This window comes from Beta vulgaris, chromosome 9 (genome assembly GCF_026745355.1).
Source record: "Beta vulgaris subsp. vulgaris cultivar EL10 chromosome 9, EL10.2, whole genome shotgun sequence".
Taxonomy (NCBI): domain Eukaryota; kingdom Viridiplantae; phylum Streptophyta; class Magnoliopsida; order Caryophyllales; family Amaranthaceae; genus Beta; species Beta vulgaris.
Genome location: NC_079210.1, coordinates 14443024 through 14450607, shown reverse-complemented (window position 1 = coordinate 14450607; position 7584 = coordinate 14443024). Strand labels below are relative to the sequence as shown.

Genomic DNA, 7584 nt, shown 5'->3' with positions numbered 1-7584 from the left:
TTGAGCCTTCTGACCAACATCTTCATTATGATTGGCATTGCAAGCGACAACACCAGACTACACCTCATCGCTTTCAGCTTTCTTTCCTCTAGGTTGAAAATTGGCAAGATCCAGAGCTTGGTATTCTTGTTTTAAAATTATCAATCCATCACTCCTCATCTTTTTATTGATGAATCCTTTGAAAGCCTTACATTGATGAGTTGGGTGTGCAGCACTAGAATGCCATCTACACATGTCGAGGTTGTCATAATCTTGCTCTTGACATTCTGGAGTAATTAAGACTTCTTCCTTCACAACACGCTCATATAATTTTACAGCAATAACTACATTAGAGAGTTCCTGCTTGTTAATACGAGAAACAACATTAGTATCAATATCGACCATATTGCAATCCATCTCATATTGTTCTAATACTAAAAGAAAATCAGAATCAATTTCACAAGCATTTGCACTCTTCTCAGGAAAAATTTATATTTCCTTTGTCAATTTCATCCTATATTCTATTCCTGAAAATTACACAATCATTAGTTTTATGCGTGAAGGCATCATGCCATTTACAGTAAACTTTTCCTTTTATTTCGTTAGGATCCCTTTCTCTGTGCCTTCCCACTAGTTTAATCTTCTTGAACTTCAAAAGCCAATCAAAGATTTCATCACATTTTTAATATCAAACGTGTACTCTCTTCTTTGATCAGATTTAAAGTCCTTCTTTTGCGAGGACTTTTTGCAAACTAGCTGAGGGCATTTAAATGGTGGGCCCTGGACAATCTCTGCCATCGCCACATCCATTTGATCATCATCCTAATCCTGACTCTCTTTTGTGTAATTGGCATAGTACTTATGTTTGCTTTTCGATTGTTCAGCCAAACATCACTCATACGCCACCACAGCGCTAGCCAGAGCCACAAAATCAGGAAAATTTTATCCTTCAAACTTCTTCCTAAGAGGAAAAGACAACCCTTTCTGGACTATAGAAATAAATTCAGACTCGGGCAAGTTAAGATGACATCTGATTTTGGCTCTCTTAAACCTAGCGATATAATCTTCCACAAGTTCTCCCTTGTCTTGCGTAATCTTGGCCAAATCTCCAATGGAGACTCCAGCTTCTACTCTAGTAAAATGGCGAAGAAACTGCCCTTGCAGATCTTGCCAAGTTTGAATTGAGTTGGCTGGAAGATGAGTAAAACAGGAAAATGCAGTCCCTGTAAGAGAACTAGAGAACAACCTAAGCTTTAAATAATCACTATCTGCTACTTCCCTACATTGGCAGTTGAACCTGACCAAATGTTCTTCAGCAGTTACTGACCCAATCGCCAGAAAATAAGGGAGAAAACTCAGGAACTTTGAATCCTTGAGGGAACGGGTATGATGGGAGCCTAATGTGGTCGTTGATATCACAAAAGGTCACCACACAAATGAAATTTATAAGTAGAGGGTCGAACCCAAGAGAGGCTATGTGTATCAATTGAGGCTTTGTAACCAAGTTTGGAGGGTAAAAAAGTATGAGATTTGAAAATTTGAAAACTAAATTGAAACTAGGGAAATTAAACCTTGAAAACAATAATATGCAAACACTTGGGAAGATTGGTTATGCTTAACTATATGTAATGAATAGGATGTCAATCAAAGGGTCTCTCTCATCAATGTTTAGGTTTTTGCAATCTTAGCCTAGCAAGTTTGTAACAGCCCGCTCTTCCGAGCTGCTAATGAAACACACTTACTAGAATCCAAATCTTAATTAATAAAATTTGCAGCGGAAAAATATCCTTAAATACACCAATAATTGAACTAAAATTCCCAAATATTATATACAACGAAATATAAAAACCAACTATCTAAAATACAAGCTTAATCCTTAAGCCACTATGACACCTTGATCTTGCTCCACTTCGATGAATAACTATTCTCCAATCAACAAACTAGATACAAGCTCAATCCTTAATCTAGGACGACATCATAATCTTGCTTCACTTCCATTTTCGAGCTCTTGATACCAAACCTGCAAATTCAGAGAAGAAATACAAAACAAACAAAATTCCAAAATGAGTGGAAAACTCGTAACCTTTACTTCAGCCCGTTATAAACATTTTATTTCTCAAATCATTTTCAATTTGTTACAACGCTGGCATAGCTCATTCTCTTAAACAATCAGTGGCAAGTACAGACTTTGGACAAAAGGACAAACGCTGCCTCCAAGGTTCGTTATGGAGCCCAGCAATACTACCCCCAAGGTTCGTTATGGAGCGTAGCCGACCATATCAGGTCAAAAAGTAACCATCCTCCACCCATACCTTGCCCACTTTCTATTTTCAGTTCATAAACTAAGCCAGCAAAACAGTTGAGTATTCATTATCAAACAATGACATTTCATCATCACATTCATATCTATGGCCATAGTACGAACTTATTTATCAAAATTAGAATAGAGATCCACACACACATGGGCATGAGTAAATAATTTTACTGAACATAAAAGTTACCTGAACGCATTCCAATTCCTTAGCTCCGACAATAAGAACTTTGAGAACTTCACAACTCCATCAACTCTCTTGAAATTAATAATAATCCTTAACCTCCATAACAACGATAAAACTAATTACTAACCATTCTCATATAATCTCAATAAAAGAAACTAATCTAACTAACCTTTCTTTAAACAACCTACTACACTGATCGAACTAAATTCCAGAACAACGCCTAATAAAACCCATTTTTATGATTCATAAACTTAAAATCAAACATAACCCATCCAACGTCAACACCACAACAACAACAAACAAAAGCAACAATAGCAACCCGCACAACTACAACAACTCCACCACCACCACCATTACCACAACACAACAACACCACCAACAATCCCAATAACAACCAACAACACGCAGCAACAATAAGAACAGAAGAACAACCACCTATAACAACTACAACCAACAACACGACAACACCAACCAACAACAATAACAACAACAACTTGGGCTTTAATTCACAAATAAGAAAATCAGAATTGAAAGAGAAAAAATAGAGAATAAACTAGTCTTTACCTCTGCTTCAAGAGCAGGGAAGACACGCACGGCATGGGAGCTCGATGCTCCGGCGAGGCCGCAAGGCACGGCAGCAGCGGTGCGTAACACCACTGGCCACGAACAAAAGAGGAAGGAGAGGAGAAAGCTCCGGCCAGACGGGGTGGCGATGCGGGCGACGAACCTCGGGTCTGCGGCAGGACAATTGAACGACACAGGGGAGATGCGAACAGTGAAGAGAGCAAACGGAAGAACAGCAGCAACACAAGGTTGCAGTTGTTCGACGCAGCTCCGGCGGACTCAAAACGACGGCGAGGCAGCGAGATGCGGGTGAGACAGAATTCGGTGGTCTGGGTTTTGGGGTTTCGAGATTTTTCACGGGGTAGGAGGGGATATGGGGTTCTTACGGGAGAGAGAGGAAATGGGTTTGGGGGTTTTCTTTGGGGTTGGGTTTTATTTAACTAAACCGACAAAATGAGGGGGTTGCAAGACCGACTTTGACTTTTTATTTGGGCCAAATACCACTCAACTTAAACTTAAAATTCGAAAATATAAAATAATAACACCATAAAATTAAATAAATATATATTTTACGAACACGACAATATAATTCACATTTCACATCACAAATAAAATAAATATTTCCGAAACATAATTAACTTAATAAATATAATTATCATTAATAAAACGTTCTCAAAAACAGGGCTATTACAAAGTTGGTTGGAATCATCTCCCAAGTCATCCAACTCTCCCAAAACTTGCTCAAAACAAAGTCCCCTTCAAGCTCTTACAAGCAATAGTCAAAATTGATCAAGCTAATACCCCAAGCAACCCCTCAAATCCCTTATCAAGGTTGATCAAGGCAACTCTCTCTCTCTCAATACCTTGGGTGACCAAATCCAAAGCAAAGCAAGAAAAGAAAAATCACAAATTGTTGAGGAAATGATGATTGAAAAGAGGGTTTGATATCATCTTGGCATCAAAATATTATAGTTGGGCTCCCCAATTTTCCACGCAACAAAACTACTCACAAATCATAGTAACAAACAAGAAATCAACAAAAATTGCAAAGGAAAACACTAGGGAAGCCATGAAAATCAAACTAGAAATTTGCAATAATAGGGTATTGGATACAATCTATAAAGCTTGATGAAAATCTATCAAACGAACATGAATCTACTCACAAAACACTAGAGATTAAGACTACTAACAAAAGAAATCAATATCACAAGTTTTAAGAAAACCCACAAAAACCTAGATTATTTCAACTACTAAAAACACAAAGCAAACATGCATAAAAGTGAAATTAAAGACTAGAAATGGATTTACCTCGAAAAATTGATTGAATTGCATATAAGACTTGAAAGAAATGGTTGAGAAATGAAGAATCTAGAGCTACCTGAATTCAAGAACTTCTACTTTATCTCTCCTAAACTAGGAAGAACTAAGAAAGAAGATGAAAGAAAAGGGAGAAAATCTACATCTAAATCTGAAAATTACAACTAAAACTACTCACTACTTATTTTTCTCTCTTCTAAAATCCTATATATACACCTCAATACAAAAACAAAATAATTACAAAGTTGCCATTACTAATGCAACATGTGCAAAAATTCCAAGAGAAAGTCAATGGTCAAAGCTTAGTCAAAGGCCAAGTCAAGCTTCAACCAACTGCCACGTCAGCAACCACGCGTGCCACGTCAGCAGCCACGCGTAGCCAGGGGCGCGGTCAGCAGGGCCGTTCCTGAATATTATTGGGCCCAGGGCGAAATTTAAAAAAATGGGCCCTTAATGCATAAGAGATTAAAAAAATTACTCAATAAAAATTTTTGTAATGAAAAGTTTTCATTAAATTAAGAAAAAAAAAAACATTGCAATCGCATGAGGGAAGAAATAAAGAAAACCATGGTAAGATGGAGGGCACACAACTATGAAATGTATGCTGGCAAAAAAAATTAGATGCTGATAGCAATTTTTTTTTTTAGATATGCTAAATAGAATATGAGATATCAAACTACAGTCACTATACACATAGCATCTAGTGATCTCAAAGGGTGGAGATGGAGAAAGAACTTATTTAGCAAATTCAACAACCATAAGACTGATCCAATAGAACAATCATGAACTACACAAAATCAAGATAATCTAACTAAAACTAAACAAGTCCTTACAATTGCTTAATTTTTTATTTATAAGCTTTACAATTAGGCAAGTTGTACGAAACTCCTTTGTCAACAACATTACAACAAAATCCAGGCCACTAATTCACTATGAAATCCAAAAACTATAATTAAAAAAAAAGCTTATCTCTTCTATCATCCCAACACCAAAAATCTGAATCTCAAATTATTAGGAAATAAAGTTCAGCATAATAGATAAAAGCTAGCATACAGGAAAGAAGAAGATTAGAATTACAAGCCCATAAGTATTGTTGCTTGTGACTGCATATTCCATTAACAAACCGAGCTATTTTAGTCAAGTTTTTCTTCTTCAATTTGAAGTTTATAAATGGGGAAGAACATATTTTTGACTAATATGGGAAATTTGCAAGAATTTCAAGGAGAAAAAAAGGAAAATCGTTGAATTAAAAATTAGATTTTTGTTAACTGAATTGTTTTGGGCATATAGTGGGTAGGAGATGAAGAATTCCCGAAAAAAATTTCGAAATTTATGAGTAATGCATTATACAAATGCAATTTTTCCCTTTTTAAATTGTAGAAAAAAAAATCCAGTTGCTATATTTAAGAGGAGGTTAACAGCTATATTTTGAAAAATATGAAAATTTTCCATGATTTTAATGGTGGTTAGAGAAAATTATGGAGATTAAATTTGGGTCTTGGAAGGAGAGAGAATAACTAAATAGTGAAGAAGATGAAGAAGCGTCCTTTTTTTTATAAATTATGAAGAAGCGTTTCTTTGTCTGGGTAATTGCGTTTGACAGCAGTAGCACTAATTTCTCTTTCTTCCAATTTTTTTCTACGATTGGGCCCCTTTTAGGCTTGGGCCCTGGGCCATTGCCCCTCCAAACAAGGCTCAGGGCCGGGCCTGGCGGTCAGGTCAGCCCACGCGCGGCTGCGCCCACCTGAAGGCCGCTACTGGAAAATCGTGAAGCCCACGCGCGGCCAGGGGTGCGCGGACGCGCCCTCACGCACGGTCACACGTGCAGACGCGCCACCCCTGTGCGCGGCCGCGCCCACCATTAGCTTGGTTCTGGAATTTTCTTCATCCCACGCGCGGCCAGTCAAGCGCGGACGCGTCTCCATGCGCGGCCAGTTCCCCTGCTCACTTGCTCCAACTTCGAACGGCCATAACTTCTCGCTCGTAGTTCGGAATGCAGCATGTAATATACCGTTGGAAAGCTCTTGGAGTCTACTTTCCAATTCAAAAAGTCTAACCTTCAAATTAAAAGTTTGCAGAAAGATATGGCTCGAAGAAGATGTTAGGGTATAAGTTTAAGCACTAAAAACTTAACCTTTTGCAAAAATAACCAAGCCAACATACATTAAGGCTCAACATTAGCACATACACACCATGGCAACTTGAAAACATCAAGAGTTCTTGTAATTGAGAGCATTAGAATAGAAAAGGAGAGAAAATAAGCTAAAAACTAGCAAAAACCACTAAAAACCAACTAAACTCTACAAAACCTAAACAAAGTGGAAAACTAACCAAAAGGCTAGTGAAATGATATCGAAAACACACAAAATGGCCAAAATAAGGAAGAAATAAGTGCCTAAATGTGACCATTTTGGCACTTATTAGGGTACATCCTATCAATCCATTCAAGATAAGGATTACAAGTCCCTCTCCTAAGAAAACTAGCATTATGCCCCATGGCCCTTTGAATCATCTCCTCCACTTGTCTAAGGAGAGGTTCATGATGAACCTGACCCATATGGAAGTTTTGATCTTGACCATTCAGATGACAGTTATCCTATTAATAAGCAGGATGTGGGGTTTCTCCTAAAGGATTCTGGTTATGTCCAACTCCAGGCTGGAAACCTCCAGTATTACTAGAGTTTTGTGTTCCTATTGCCTGAGGTCCCCCCATAGGCATTACCTTGTGCATATGACCCTTGCCCCCAGCGATTACTCTGAGGGGGATGCATTTGGCATGAGTAAGCCTGATGTGGATAACTCTGATTCTTAGTTTGTGGAATGTATGTGGGTTGTGGTGGTTCCCGAGCAGCAGGAAATGTACTTTGAGGAACAGATCCATTAGTTGCAGTTTTAAAATCGCCATTAGTGGGGAATGCTCCTCTAGTTGCATAACCATTTGCCCCTGAACCAAAGGTTGTTCTAGTGGGTGGAACGGTTCCCATTGACGTGGTCAAAGGGACGATATTAGGAGCCAAAGGAACAAAAGAAGGTCCAGGATCAACACGACTATAGCCTGACTCATAGCCTGACCTTGGGCCTGCTTCTCTCCTCTAATTCTTGTTCCCTTCATTGGCATCTTGGAGAGGGATACTCCTTGATACGGTCTGAAAGGCCGTAGGGTCTTTGGCTCCCATCATAACGTTTGTTCTAGGATAACCCAAGGGTGGTTCCTCCCTAGGATTTT

At 38.4% G+C, this 7584-nt stretch overlaps 1 pseudogene; it reads right to left on the bottom strand.

The window, feature by feature from the left end:
• Positions 1–7574: 7574 nt before the first annotated feature.
• Positions 7575–7584, bottom strand: part of LOC125493760 (uncharacterized) — a 2263-nt pseudogene continuing 2253 nt past the window's right edge.